Below are 15,971 nucleotides of genomic sequence, written 5' to 3' on the forward strand. Positions count from 1 at the left end.
ATTCTCCTGCAGCCTAAGCAACCCAGCTGGGACATGCAGAAGGTCTAAACTGGAACTGACTACAGTTTTACACTAGGATATATTTAAAACATGTTCAATGGGTGGAGCTCTGTCTCCTCTCCTGATTCAGGGCATAACTAGACAAATACTGTCATTTCTTTATCTATGTAATAAAAATAAAACAAATGACAGCACAAAAACCTGGAACTTTAAAATTACATACCAATCTTCTAAACCTACATGAAAAAAACTACCTGGATTTAAATATTTGATTTTTTCTAATTTAATTTACCTTGTTAAAACCTGACACTGGAATAGCAGAAGCTATTGAAGTGAAATGGAAAGACACAGTACTGCCCTTAGCACATGAACTGAATATAAGAAATAGAAGTAACATCAAAAACTGGATCACAAAAGATGCAAAGTACTAACAGAAGAAATAGTCTCTACAGTAGTTTTAATTTTAAAAAATCAACAATTATGACATTTAAAATACTTCAGTTTGCAAATCTGGACTGTAACTTCAACTACTACAACAGGAGTCTGTGATAAAGATGGAGGAGACACAAGAGATCCCTTTCTTGACTTACACTGCCAAAACTAAGGAAGGTCAAAGGTAAGCAGGGAAAAGAGGAGAGAGGAGACCCAGCTAGCTGATGCATCAAGCTACAGCTAGAGCTGGGATCCAGGACTATGGTAACTGGTGAAGAAGCCTTTAGGAAGCAAAATGAAGGACATGAATTGAGATCCCACACAGAAAAGGTAGGTAAGGACACTTCCCGGGAACACACAGGGATCAAAGAAAGGGCAAGTGTTCTCAGATTGGCTTGATCACAAGCACTGAATGGAGCCAGAAGTAAAAAGAAACATGAAAAAAAGCAGCTGTCATTAAAGAGGAATGACAAGACATGTTGGGACAAAACACTGGAGGAAGCACAGGCTGGATTCACTGATGAAAAGAGGACAGGCAGCGGATACAGGCAGAGCGACGCTGCCAGAGTACAAAGCCAGAAGCAGTCTGAGAAACCCGATAGCACAGAGCAGGGCAGAGGTACAAAGGAGAAATAAAGGAGAAAGCTTTAGCAATCAAAATGACCTTTGAAAAGAAAGCTTACTGAGAAGGAAAAGATCAAGTGGAAGATGCAGACTCACATCTTCTCCACACCATAATTCAGGGTAGGAAACCTACACAAGAATAAATAGCAAGGGCAAAACTTGGAGTAGGAATATAAAATTTGCTATAGAAGATAATTAATGCATCTAAGCATCTCACAGCTTGCTGTGGCCCCATCTATGTTTCTACAGAATGTATCCAATTAAACATCTGGTGCTTGGCTGAATACAAAAGAGAAAATTATGTCCTAACACCCACCATGGTCTTCCAGTGGTGATTGCATCATTACCTAACCAACCTAAGCTTTACATATTTGACAAGGGAAGTCACTGTGAGGAACAATAGTAGACCATTTCTTTGCCCTTTAACTTCAAACAATTTCTTTTAGACATTTTAATTTCACTTTGACAAAACAAAGACCATCCCTGGTCAGACCAAAGAATGGAATTTTTCCTCCTTTTAATCAAGAGATCTTTTCTCATCTACTTATAGAATAAAAAAACTCTCCATACACTAATTCATTACACATTCTTGCTCATACTTTCATTTATTCAAGTGTCTTTCAAAGAGGTCTGCCCAGATCTCTCTCAAATGAGGCTGTGCCAGCCCTGGTCCCAGACTACCCACCTCCAATAATGTCACTTAAGAGCTCAGGAACTCACTCTGTGCTCACACTGGCTCTCTACTTTTCTTATCACAATTCTACTTCCTAGATTTTAGCTAAATTGTCTCTTTCCTCTGTGGTTATTTATTTTCCAGAACAGCTGCTTTTAAAGAGAGGCTTCAGTTTTTGAAATTGAAGTTAGTTACAGCCTCCAGGTCAGTTTTATTTACTATTATGTTAACTTTCTCAGGTTATTCTTTGCAGATGAAAGGAACCCTTGCAGAACCTGCGCACAGCTCAGGCATTGGCACATGGCTGGGGTGCAGCCTTGCTCTGACCAGCATGCTCGCAGTAATGTAATTTTGAAAATATGACAGTATTTACCTATGAGAAACAACACGATAAATAGAGAAACAGCTTCATCTTTTCATGCTTGGTCACTCACTAAAATGGAAATTGCTTTTCTAGCCTTGATGGCAAAACTACAGTGAAAACTTCTGTTTTCTTTCCCTCAACTGCCAATGATAATAGATGCAGACTCTTAATAATAAATCCTATGTAGCCACACCCAGAATTAGGCCACATCAAGACTATTTCTGATGTAGTTTTCGTAAGAAAAGCCCAAAACCAGGTTTTCAAATCCCACTGGACACTGAGCATTCCCCCCTCTCATCACACTTGAGAAACTGAGCTGCCTTTCCTTTACAGCTTCCTTAGCTGTGAAGTTTTTTGCACCTTAGTTCAGTTCTCTCCTTTTTTTTTAATCTTCCTCCAATGAAGCTCTTTTGGTACTTCTGACCTTTCCAACCAACCTCATCATCCAACAAGGAAGGGAGGCAAAGGGCTTCTGTATGGAAACCAAAAATCTCCAGCTGGTGTGGTTCAGCACTTCTGCACTGCCCTGTGGTTTTTGGGAACCCTCTTTGCACATACAGGAAGCTTGTCAGCCAAAAAGCAGAAAGCACAGATCTGGAGGCCTTGCACTGCACAGGGGACCTGCACCTATGACAGGACCCGTTTTTCCCCTCTGCAGCCTCTGGGCACTCAGTGCAGAGGAGAGGGAGCACTGCCAGTCCCTGCCTGGTCTCTGCAGGTGGTCAGCAGGATGCTTTCATCAGGAGAGAGCAGGGTAAACACCTCTGGAATTACAGCAAGGGACTCTGGTAACAGATTAAATCCTGTCCTGAATGCCACCACGGCTTAGCCTCTCTGTTCCACTTACATTAATAACTGACTTTGCTGTGCTTTTGGGTGGAGCTCTTTGAAATACTCATCAACCATTTCCACATGCAGAGGAAGAGGAGGGGAGGTGGTGTACATCCTCTGGAAAAATCACCATTTTCAGAGCACACAATGCATCCATTTAAAAAAATACACACCTTACAACGATAAATAATAACAAATGCAAACTTCCATTAGGTTTCCTAACGGAAACCTTATGTTTTAAAGGACTGTTAACCACGTCCCTCCATCTTAAAGAGCTGCTTAAACTGCAGCAAACTGTTAGAAACCAATCAGTTCTACAAGATTCTACCAATCAGTTCTACCAGTTCATTACACTGGCTAAAATACAAACACCAATCCCATCTGGCAAGGATGTAAACTTCATTAACTTCATGTTTTGCTTACGTCTTGCATAAAATGAAATACTGTCTCACCACTTAATACAGTGAAAAGACGGTATGAGTGTATTGGAGAAAAATATAAATATTTATTACAGAACTAATCAAATGCCAAGTAAAGCCAGACTAATCACCTTTTAGTTGCTTTTTTGTAGACATTTTTTTTCTCAAAGAATCAAAGCAGCACTGAGGGCCTGCTAAATGGGAGGATTAATACAGGTGTTAACATGCACACACTCAACTACTTTCATTTCAAATTTGGTTTGCTTTTAAAATGAGGGATACTCCAGTTCTGAGGAAATGGTTTACAAATCAAGCTATTGCTGTGATTTAAAAGTACAGCTGCAGAACACACAGCTACTGTTTGCTCAGGGAAAGGGAAGACATTACACAGAAAGGATTTAATTTCTCAAAAAAATTCTCATCACTTTGTACATGCTTCTGCAATTTAACCTTCACCATCTGGTTCAAGTAATTTCCCAGGCTCTGTTAACCTTACTTTTGGGGTGAAAGGAAGCAGGAGTCATTATTGTTTACTGTGCTTACTGTGTTTCTGCAGCAGAGATAATCTGGGGGGGTTTAAGGAAAAGTGTAAAGAAATAAATTGCTGTGTGGTCTACGAAACAGAGTCAATCTTAGCAACCTTTCCCAATGAGACTCTGAGGCTGACTTTATCCTCTGGGCGAAATATTAAAAATTACTTTTTTCCCACATGCCTGCCAATTTGGATACTGCACTTGCTGACACAAAAGCATAAAAAGAATATGCTAGTTAATTCGATGAATTACAATAATTTTGAAAACCTCCTTTAGAAAGGAGGTTGAACATACTTTCATTTGAAGGATTTTCTACTTCTCTGCATAAACTGGCAATTTCCAAACTTTCCAAACACAGCTCTTTGCAGCTACGAAGTGCTGCAACAGAGGCTTCAGGGGTATGAGGACATCACACAGATAACTATATACTCTCCTTCCTGTGACTTTGATATTTTTTCTACAACATGAGGGTTGGAATACTAAAGTCACTTTGTTCTGGCTTTTTACTGTGGTTTGATACTGGATGAATAAAAGTTTAAGAGTCAATAACTCCAAGATAGTTCAAATAAAAGGAAAATAAGATTTTTCTTCCCCTTAGCTAAAGTACTTGTTTGAGGTGAAAGATGAGATGTAAAACAAGATATCCTGAAACTATTAGTTAGAAAAGGCAGAAAAGTCAATGGTTGGTTTTCTGTAACTGAACTACTTTTCCTCACTAAACTGTGTACATGTTGTAGGGCTACAGTTTCCATTCAGAAAGGTACCTGAGGGTACCCTTTTGCCAAAGTGCCTGGTGCCTTTTACTGCTTGTTTTGGGAGAGGGTCATTTTTGGCAGATCAGGGCAGTTATAAAAATTCAGTCCATGAAGATAGCAATCACTAGATGATTTTTTTTTCCAAAAAAAGAGAAGGAAGTCACGCTTCACCTGGGCTTTTAAATGTCTTCTATGGACAGTGTCAAGAAAAGATTGGTTAACACATTGTGGCTACCACTTTCCCCAGAGCAAGAAAGCCACCTTTGACATCATTTACAGTGCCTTTCTATGATGTTGAATGATGGCAACTGATGGCATGCTTGCACTGCATAGCTGACGAATCCATAATGCTCTTTTCCTCAAATATAAATAAAACTTCTCCTTCCTCGCCAGCTATTGCCCTGGCAAAGCAGCCCCTGGATAAGAAAGCTTCCCTGTATGTGCCCACCTGATTGCTTCAGCTCTGTCTCTCAGACAACAGGTGATGCTGCTCAGGCTTTTATTTCATCATTCACGTGTCACCCATTTTGTGGCTTGGCAAGTATGACTGGTCTCTCAGGTAGGTTCAAATCCACATTTTCATAAAATGCAGCACAGGCATACAGCACACAACAGATAAAGAATTATCTTGCCAAATGCAGATCGCAAAAGAGATTTAGATTCCACCAAAAAATTATTTACAGCTACCTTGCAGCTTAGCATGAAGTCAGCAAATCTCCAACAACTGGCACATTTCTGCTTTCTCAAGTACAAACTACTTTTTTTCTAGACAGAAAAGACACTTCTTAAAATTTATAATTCATCTCTACTCTTGAAGGAAGTTTGTTCTGCTGCTGCCTTTGTCAAGGAGCAAAGTTACCCAGCAGTTGTCTGAAAAGAGGCTTCTCACAGCTCCTAACTGGGGCACAGAGCAGGAGTTGCTACAGTTGAAAAGGACTGGTAAATCTACAGAGGATGTTTCCATAGGACATCACAGAATTAGCTGTGTAAACCAAGAGGTGAGTTTAGCTATGTAAACCTTGACACCACAAAAATAAGGAAGTTGATAAACATTCACAAGACCCACTTCAGATAATTGAGCGCTTATTCAACATATTCCGGTAGTGTTTTGTTGTGTGTTGTCTTGATTTTGCTCAAAATGTACATGTTTTATGGTCTTAAATATGCCCATATTTTTTTGACATTAGGAGTACTATGGAAACAAACACAACATTAAACAAAATTGTGAACAAATTTTTCTCTTTTGTTTTCCAATAATAACAAGTATCTTCATTATCACAGCCATTTTCCTGTAACAAGCCTTTCCAGTTTCTCTGCATTCGTTTCTTCAGAAGTTTTCCATCCCTCTTTCTAGAAATGCAGGAATTATTAAGAAATTTTCACATCACTTTTCTCTATGCTTTTCTCTCCTGTACTTCTATTAAGAGTTATTTTGAATCTTATACCTGGGTTGTTGACACCTTTCCTTAGCCACTCCCCCCTGCAGTACCTTGGGTGAAAGGCAGAGTAGCATAGGATAAATATCCAATATAAGGGTGACGGAGGACACACCCTAAGCACCATGGCATTTGCAGTGTCTTGCTGCGGGGCTCAACAGGAAAAGAAAGGAACATGGGACAGCACTAGGAAGGAAAACCAATGAGTTTGAAGGAAAATGCTTATCTCTCACTAGTCTCTGAGAAACAAGGAAGGGAAGACTCATATCAGCAAGGAGCCCCAAGCAATTTTGTTCTCAAGATCATGGTGAATAAACAACCTATAAAAAGGTACCCTGAACTGTCACCTACAAGTGATCAGACACTACAAAAAACTGTAGTTTTCTCCACTAGACTGACATGAACTATATACACAGAGAGAGATCTCTAGTACGTATGCCTTTGATCCAATTTATCCTCACTGGCTTGCTGAGACCATTCCCTCTTTACAACACCCCAAACAGCTCCTTTGGTTCCATCAGCATCTCACTAGAATGTTTGAAAGAAAAACTGTAATTTCCAGAGAAAGCAGATTAAAGGCAATAAACCCTTGCACCTACCTTTGCACTTACAGGGCCCAGTAATGCTTGGACTTGTTCACTCAGACAAGCAGCAAAACACACAGCATTAAGCTCTTTAGTGGCTGTCAAAGATGATGCCTCCCTGGCATTTCTTTAAATGTATGTTGTGGTGTTATACAAGCCCTACAGCTACTGAAGGGATTCTATGCTAAGAGGCCTCAATAACATAAATGTTCATAAAAATTCTATGAACTTTAACGCACCTATATCAGCACCCAACAGCACATCGACACGAAAGTGAGACAAATTGTCAGGTTTTGTAAAAGCAAGTTGAAGGGATCTTAGGGGATTCCATCACAACTTCGTGGATAGTCCTTTCTGAATGGTCTACATCTGGAAAAAAAGCACAAATCTGTCTTTAAAAGGTGAGGCTGACCCATGAGCTGCTCCAACTGGGGCAGAGCAGCTGCAACAAGGCAGGCAACACCAGCACTGAGCCAGGCCCTGTTCTCCACACCCATGCTTGGCTCAGACTCCATCCCCAGCCACACTGCACTGGTTTCCACTAGAACAGTTTATTTTCTTCACAGTGGCTATGTTTTGGATTTTATTGAAAACACTGTTAGTAACACTGGGATGTTTTTCTTAGTGCTGAGCAGTGCTTACAGAGAGTCAAGGCCTTTCCTGGCTCTCATCCCACCCTGTCAGTGAGTAGGCTGAGGTTCACCAGAAGCTGGGAGGGGTCACAGACAGGACAGATGCCCTGTCGAAGCCCTGCTTCATTTGGTGGGCTTTAAACGCAAGATGCTTTTGGCCACATGACTTTACCATGCAGGGGGTGAACTTAAAAGGAAAAGGTTTTTCACCCAGAGGGCGGTACATGCTTCCCAGGGAAGTGGTTACATCACCAAGCCTGTCTGAGTTCAAGAGGCATTTTGACAACACTCTCAGGCACATGGTGTGACTTGCGGGGTGAGTGTCCTGTGCAGGGTCAGGAGGATCATTGGATGCAATGATCCTGATGGGTGCCTTCTAACTCAACATATCCCCTAACCAAACACTTTTAAAAGGTATAATCTGAACAGGGTACCAGACTATAAAAGACAACAGGGTTATGAAGTATCAGACTTTCAACATTGATGTAATCTGGATCCTTGAAAACAGTACCTTGGCTTTGTTTCCAAAGAATGGAAATCTTACAGTAGAAAGAAGAGCAAAACAGTTTTAACTGCAAACATTGCCACTGAACATTGTGGAACACCATCCAGCCCCAGCTTCCACTTGGTGTTCTCCCCATGTAAGCCCTGGCAGGCTGGCAAGAAGGGGCAGCCACAAGGAGAGATGCCCATGGCAAGGCCATCTCCCTCCCTGCCTGCTCCTGCCACACTGCAGCTCCCTACTGCAGATGTGGGATGTGCAGCCCCAGCTCAGACTTGAGCCATGCAGGGGCCTCCCTTCCTTGGTTTTGGCCTCTGTTCCCTGTCTGTACATGTGTAATTAGCCAGCAGACAAAGGTGCCAGCAGACAACACTCAAGAATCTGTTATGTAGTTCCTGGGACCTCGAAATCCAACAAAACCCATGGCAGATCACACAGGTCTCAGTTGGAAAAGCTTTACCTTGCCAGTTATTGGAGAACATATGTACAACTCCACATGCAATCTTTGGAAACTTAATACTCAGAAACCACCCTGTCAAGATAAGGTTGAAGAAAAACGAAATCACAGTTCTTACTATCCAGTTTTCATCTCCACCAATTTACCCTCCAAGCCTCCTGCTCTCCAGGCAGTATTTTATTATACTGTGCACAAAGGGGAGGAAAAAAAGTAAAAAAAAATGACCTCTTAGGTTGCCAATTCATTCCACATTTCTCTAACTCTACAACATTACTGCTCTTCCAACACATGCCTCAGCCAAAATTCTGCACACCCACTGTCCCAAAGAGCTGAAGGGCAACAGGGAAAAGAAAAAGGGAGACTATTTCTATTCCAGCTGCTGCTGCCAGAAATTGAGCTATGAACCCATCAGGAAAACTAGAGGACACAGAAGAACAGGGTGCAGTACGTTACATAGATTCTGCTTTTCGCTCAGAAGCCCAGAAATGCTTCCTGCACACAGCAACAATCAAACTTGTCTTTCTGGACTGAAATTATTAAATAATGGAACAAAGTGCAGCTTTTGGTTAAAACCACAGAAAAACTCTCTGTAGGGTGAATTTGATTTAAAAATTATTCTCCCTAAGATTTGGCTACTGTACTAGAATAAATATTCTCAAAGGGACCTTTTCTTCTGAGCAGCTCTCCAGTCTCTGTGAACACGGGCGCTATTCCAATACACCATGCCTGTCTATGAAATTTATAATAATTTGGGTGAGTTTTGAAAAGGTCTAGAGGACTCAGAAGAATATCTTCAATTATTTTTCAAGAGGGCTCACATGCTGAAGTCAGTAAAAACCCACCTTTATGAAAAAGCTAATAGATATATTATGAAGAGGTGTCTGAGGTTAAACATTTTAAATCAAGTGGATGTAATATGGACTATAAGTCAGTTGCATGACCTTAATTTAGACTATTTAAAACCTAAAACATCAACACATGGAAGAAATATACAATGGAATTAAACTGATAAAAGTTTCTGAACCTAAAGTTCACAGCTGTATATACTGTAGATCCTACACATCAACAAGCCTAAGATATTAGACATACTAAACTTTTAAGTGGATGATCAGGAACATGTACCTTTGTTACAAAAGAATGTATTTAAAGGCTGTCATTTTTTATTTCTTCCTCCATCTTTATGGCACCATTATAAAAAAAAATACAACCATTTAAGCAATTAAATTCAAAATTTCAGGCACTTTTTTTTTTGTTTTGCTTTTTTTTTTTTTTTATAAATAGTAGATTCAAATGATGAGACCAAAGTTCTACTAAATGTCAGGACAGACATAGTACATTATCATGAGAAAGGTTACTTGAAAGTGTTAGCAGTGGAACAGATTTTGCTGCTGTTAAAGGTCACACACATTTTTTCTAATAGTTTCCACTGGAGTAAGATAGGGCCATTTTGGTAACTGCTCTGCAACAGCAAAATGGATAGAACTGTGCACTGAATAAACAGTAAAAGCCTAGGAACAGTTGGGTATTTTTATCTAACTGGGCTATCATTTTGTGTATATACTGATATCATGTATTTATACAGCTAGCGAATTATATCTGTAATGGTTACAAAGCTACAAGGATTAGTCACCAAAATCAATTCTATCGCTACCAATCCAAATAAATATTAATGTCCCACGTAAAAATACTTTCTCTTCCACAGGGAATCAAAATCATTTCAACTTCACAGAACACTTATTTATTCCTAAAATTTCCATGACTATTACCTTACTCTGTTTATAAGAGGAATTAGTACAGTTCCACAAAATTGACAGTGTAAATCATCCAAGTGGCATCAAAGGACAGCGTGCTTCCCTCTCTGATTTTATAGTGTCCTTGTTTTGATGGGTAGCACAACATTAGAGTTTAATCTCACAAAGGCAAATTCTGCACTGGTTGCGGCAGTGCAGGAGACTGATTTCCAGATAATTGTTTATACAATACCATCACCCAGAAGCTCCAGCACAGAATCAGGGACCTACTTTGCTGGAGAACATCCCCCAGAGAGGCAGGACCTCTCAGGAAAGCATCCCAGCACACACCCTCTGTGTCCTGCAGGGTAGTTCTGATGCACGTTTCATCTGCTACTCCACAGAAAGCAGCTGATGTAGGGAGAGATGAAAGCTGAGCACTTCCAAGGTAGAGTGGCAGCTGTCACTCACTGATTTTGAGGAATGGGTGCTCACCTTTGAGGACCTGGACAACCCAGCTCTCATTAAGGAACACACAGCAGAACTGCAGCTCCCCTTCACACTGAAGCCACAGTGACAAGGTCACTCGTCCTCCAGCCTTGTGATACAAGCCTCCCAAGACACTTGCTAATTAATACTGAGACTCCTGGAAATGAAGCATAAATTAAAAAGATGTGGTACCAATGTATTCTCCATCTGTGACTTTGACCACAACTCATTCCACAGAAGCTGCAAGTTTTTCCATGTGATTTTAATGAATAATAACCTGGTTGCTCTCAGCTTTACAGTGACCTCATAGCTGAAAACATTTCAAAGAGACAATTCAGAGTCTTTCTCCTTTAGTGTCAAATAGAACAGAAGTAGCCAAAAGCCCACAAGATTTGCAAACGCATAAAATCGCATTTGGCTTTCAGCTATGGAACAAAAATAGAACCAAATCACAGAAGTCTTACATAGTCCCTGGAAGCTTCAATCAAGAAACAAACACGGGCTGCACCCTTTGCCCAGTTTTTGACAGATTTCTGTTTCCAGCAAAAGTAAAATGGGTTGATGGTTATTGGGTTTGATCTCCTGTGTAAAACAAGCCTCCACTTTTACTACAGCTGTCTTTGCTCAACAACTTTCAGCTAACATGGATCACATTATATGGAATCCCATCCAATTTAAATAAACACTGTGGGCAACTGAGGATTTATCACATCGATGATAATCAGTTCCACTGCTTCACTGCATTCACTGTTAAAAATATCCTTTTTTCCCCTCTTGATTGAGTTTTGGTGACTAACATGGAACCACAGGAAGTAAAGAAACCCCCCAGGAACAGAGATATTCTCCTTGTGGAGGCAGTTATATACCCTACAATCCAATGTTTTCTTATTTTATGAAGAAGCCAATATGTTTAGTTTAAGTTCTCATTATAAAAACATGTTTTCCTAAATTCTCTGCAGTTAATTCGCCATACAGAGTGGTCTGAAAATCTTGTTCTTAATTAAACAATGCTTCTCTTGTACTTTGCATGCTTTCCTAATTATCTTTTTCTTTTTTTTAAGATGAATTGCTTGGATGTGTGAAGCAAAGCCAATGATATAGTCAGAACATTTCATACAAGCTCTCCACTTTCCCATGCTTTGAGCATCAATAATGCTATCTGGTTTTGAAAATTTTATTCCAGACAAGAAAGAAATATTAAAAAAGAAAAAAAAAAAAAAAGACAGTGTCAGGATGAAAGTAACATGGTCAATCAGTAAATATGAAAGTTAATTGGTTAATTAGCTAACTAGTAAAATATGAAAGAGTAGATTACTTTTTCACAACCAGTTTTCTGACAATGACAGTTACAGCAAAGCAATCCTTTCACCACCAGCAGTTATCTATTACATGTAAGAAGCAACAAAGGAACCCACTCTCCTTCAAAGACAGGCGGCTCCCAAAATAAAAGAAGCATAAACTTCAGCTGGCTGCAGCCAGTAAAGTGGGGACATGCCAGGGTCTTTCCGATGGCAGTGTGCATGCCTTGAGAAGCATTGTTAGAAGCTTTCCCAGAGACTGACAGCTCCTACAAATAAGACATAACATGGAACATGGACCACAGTGACCATCTAACCTGCCTGCCCATACAGCACTGGCCCCACACAGGGATCCTCCCCTGAGTTCATTAACTTGGGGCCAATCTCTGTCAGATGGTGAAACCTCTAAAACCCCCAAAAGACAGGAAGTTTCACACATCGTGTGTATTTCTTCCCAACTGCCTCCTTCAGAGGATCTTCTAATGGTCTGATATCTTTTCAGGGAAGGCTGCCCATCCCTTAACTCTGTATGACCAGGAGATTCCACAATCTCTGCATAATCCACAAAGCAACAAATGTTCTAAGTGGATTTTTCCCTCTTCATTCATTGAGCACAAGTATTCCTGTCGCTTCACATTAAACTGCTTTGTTTCCTTCCACTGTCCACGTTTGGACATGTCCATGCCCAGTCTTTGATCAGTGGCTGTGAAATACCTCCCCCTGGCCAACGAATCTGGCCCACAAAACTTGGAAATAAAACAAATGTTTGCATAGGAACAGAAGTATTTCATCACTACTAAAAATTGATAAAAGAGCCTAAGTGGACAAATGCAGAAGTCTCAAGTGTCACTCACAGTATCATAAAATGGTTTGGGGATCGGAAAGGACCTTTAAAGGTCATCTAGTCCTTTTCTAGTCAACTTTTCTACAGTGACAGAGGACATCTTCAACCAGATCAGGATCTTCAAAGCTCTGTCCAACCTGACTTGAATATTTCCAGGGATGGGGCATCCAGCAACTCTCTGGGCAACCTTTCCCGGTGTTTCATCATCCACACTGCAAAAAACCTCCTCCTTATATCTAATCTAAATCAAACTTCTTTGAATTTAAAACCATAACCCCTTGTCCAATCACTACAGGCCCTGCTAAGAAGTTTGTCCCCATATTTCTTATTAGTCATTACCCACTCTTTGCAGACTCAGGTACAGATCCAGTAAAAGCTCATGCAGAAATACAAGCGGTAACTGCAGCAGGAACAAATCCTCTCCAGATTTGCTTTAAATGGTGACAGCAACAGTAAAAACCATGTGCATGTTTTAAAAGCCTGTCAAATCGCTGCAGTGCAATACATACAAATATCCACTGTACACCACAGGACTTCAGTAGCAGCTAGCACTTCCAGCATTCATTTTTTTACTTTGTAAAGTAAAAGCAGTCTAATTTTGAATTGGGCCCCTGCTGCTCCTACTGATAATGACAGCAATAACTCCCCAGCAGAGATGGGGAAGGAATCCCTATCACCAGCACACATTGAACTACTTTGCCAGCAGGTGCCTAACTTAATATGATTTTATGTGGATCTGGGCCTGAACAATATGGAACAGATTTCTGAATTAAAAAAAAAAAAAAAACAAACCCACAAAAAAAAAACCAACAAAAAAAAAAAAAAAAAAAAAAAAAAAAAAAACCCAAAACAAAAAAACCACACCCCCCCCCCCCCCAAAAAAAAAACAAACAAAAAAAACCCCTAAAGAACACCAGTAAAAAAATAGCAGTGTGGTCAGTTTGTTTTTCAAGAATGGTTTCCATAATGTTCATGGAAACTGAATGAACAAAAAGATATTGTAAAACCCTATACAGCCTAACCTTTCATCTTCAAACTATCTTTGGAACTTCAATTCTATGTATATCAGACAGGATGGGGCAGAGTTTTTTGGCTTTTTTTTCTTTTTCTTTTTAAGGCCTGACACTGAAGAGTGTTCAAGAAGGATTTATTGTTCAGGACAAAGACAGGCCCTATCTTGCAGTCCTTGCTGCAAATTCCAATACAGAGAGCAGAGGCTGGGAAGACAGGGAGTCAAATTTAACTTCATATTCTTGTTTTCTGAAGGCTGCACCCTTTTCTAGGTACCAATTCTGCAAGAACTTAAATCGATGCTTATTTTCACTCATACCAACCATCTCACTACAAGCAATAGAAAGCATATAAGGCTAACAGGCAGGGATTTGTATTTGCCTGGGGGTTTCTTGTGACAGTGGTGTGTTAATGTTTTTAAACTCAATTTCCATGTTTTCATTCTTACCTTTGCTAAGGATTAAGACATACAATTACTGAAATTGAGACAGGTATTCTTTATCCCACAGCTGCTCTTGGACAGGCACTTCTAAGCCAGTTTCAGTGTTGAGGCAATTGGGACTGCTGGAGATTTATACAGAAACTCACAGGGGCAGATTCTGCCCCTAAGCAAAGTGAGCAGTAACCTGAACTCCTGCAGCTTGCTGATGGGTTGAGAATTAATAAACACACAGCTATCAAATAATCTCCTCATGTTCCCCCACATTTAGTCCACAGGATAAATTTTTCCTCCTTGGCACCCACACCACCAGGGAGAAAAAGAACGTTTTCGTTTCAGTCCTATGGCTAAAGTGAGGGTGAGCACTCAATGAAAAGCCATTTGTTCAAATATGGCTGGAAGTTTTTTTTTTAATGATCTCAATGTTAAAATTTTGTGGCTAAACTGTCTAGACCAGATTTGAGCTGTAAAATATTCCATTTACTAGGGAAAATGCACTCAGAAGCAAGTCCACTCTCAAACAGGATACTCTCCCAAACTGCAGGCACAAGAAAATAATTGCCAGTTTATGTTAGTTTTCACTTCTTCTATTTGTCCATTCCCTTACACCATCTGTACAGCATCTTGCCTGTTCTTGCCAGATTTGTTATTGAAAGCCTGATCACAAATGACATCAGCTCAAATGAACTGAAGTTTCATCCCTATTTCTGGCTCTCTCCCCAAATGCTTTGCTCCTAAACAAGAAGATACTCAGCTATGGTGTTTTCCAGGGACTTCACCAGTCTCTAGAAAAGACTCCAAACATGGTATTGCTATTGCCTCTTAGTGTTGGGTATATTATCACATGACTTCCTCCTCCACAAACCCAACAAAATTAGCTGTGCAGGGAATTAGAAAAATCACAGATACTAGGTTTCAAATTGCACATGGTTCTTTCCTTCCTGTGCGTACCCAGCCTGGACTCAAAGCCCCAGGTCTTAGAGCCTCCAGACGCACAGAGGACACTTGCAAAGAAATCAGCAGCACCAGGGAACACTATTCAATGCTCCAAGTCTCTGACTTGTTGTTTGCATTGGCACAGTCAATGTGACACAGTCAATTGACACAGTCTCTCAAACATCAAAGTTTCCTATGGGAGGGAAATTGCCAGTTCTTACTATCTCTGCCTAGCTTCAGAGATAGGCATTGGAATAAAACCCAAAGTTCTAAGCTATAAGCTTCTTCTGCATAAGACATTATTTCTGTGCAGACATAGCCCTAGCTATGCATATTTCAATTCCTGTTAACTTTAGAGCAACTTTGAAATGAACATGACATAGGAATCTCCAAGTCATCAAGTTTCTGGAACTCTTGGGAACATAAGCAGCAGAGGAGAGAGACTACCAATGTTCCCCACAAGGAAAAGGCTGTCACGTGTCTTAGTCCTCATCATAAAGCAGAGATTCAACACTGCATGGAGGGAATGCTGACAGGGAAGATGAAAGGAGGATGTTAAGAGGCAGTGCTCCGAGCACAAAACCCACAGCCGCATCAGCAAGCTTCCCCATGACACTGCTGGTGTTGGGTGAGTGCATTCTGCTGTTCCAAGAGGCTTTTATACATCTGAGTAGAAGGGACAAAACTTATCTCTCCAAAAGTGTATCAGGATTTGACTACAAACATAGTAGTCCTGAGCTAGAAACTGTACTAGTTAAGGTCTTAGACTCCATATGACAGACAATTAAAGTACACACCTGCTTGTACACATCAGCATAACTGCTATTGAGTGGAGACCTTCCACGTGCTATTCCTGGATGCTGGTGACTATAAAGACCTGCCAAAGAACATGTCTATTGTTCAGTGCCTTGCAGGGCTGCTCAGATAACAGATGTCTTGCCATAAGTAGCAGCAAACTCTTTGAAACAGAAAATACCCTCAC

At 40.4% G+C, this 15,971-nt stretch overlaps 1 protein-coding gene across 4 annotated transcripts in view; it reads right to left on the reverse strand.

The window, feature by feature from the left end:
* The window catches only part of CHST11 (carbohydrate sulfotransferase 11), a 157,874-nt gene that overhangs the window by 112,945 nt on the left and 28,958 nt on the right, over positions 1-15,971 (reverse strand). Inside the window, exon 1 of one of the 4 annotated variants that reach the window (XM_053978369.1) lies at positions 8,468-8,547. The exons of the other annotated variants lie outside the window; for them this stretch is intronic. The gene's annotated coding sequence lies outside the window, so the exon portion shown is untranslated. Of the gene's footprint in view, positions 1-8,467; positions 8,548-15,971 lie in introns of those variants that run through there. 4 annotated transcript variants of the gene reach the window in all.

Source organism: Vidua macroura, chromosome 5 (assembly GCF_024509145.1).
Source record: "Vidua macroura isolate BioBank_ID:100142 chromosome 5, ASM2450914v1, whole genome shotgun sequence".
NCBI classification, from domain to species: Eukaryota; Metazoa; Chordata; class Aves; order Passeriformes; family Viduidae; genus Vidua; species Vidua macroura.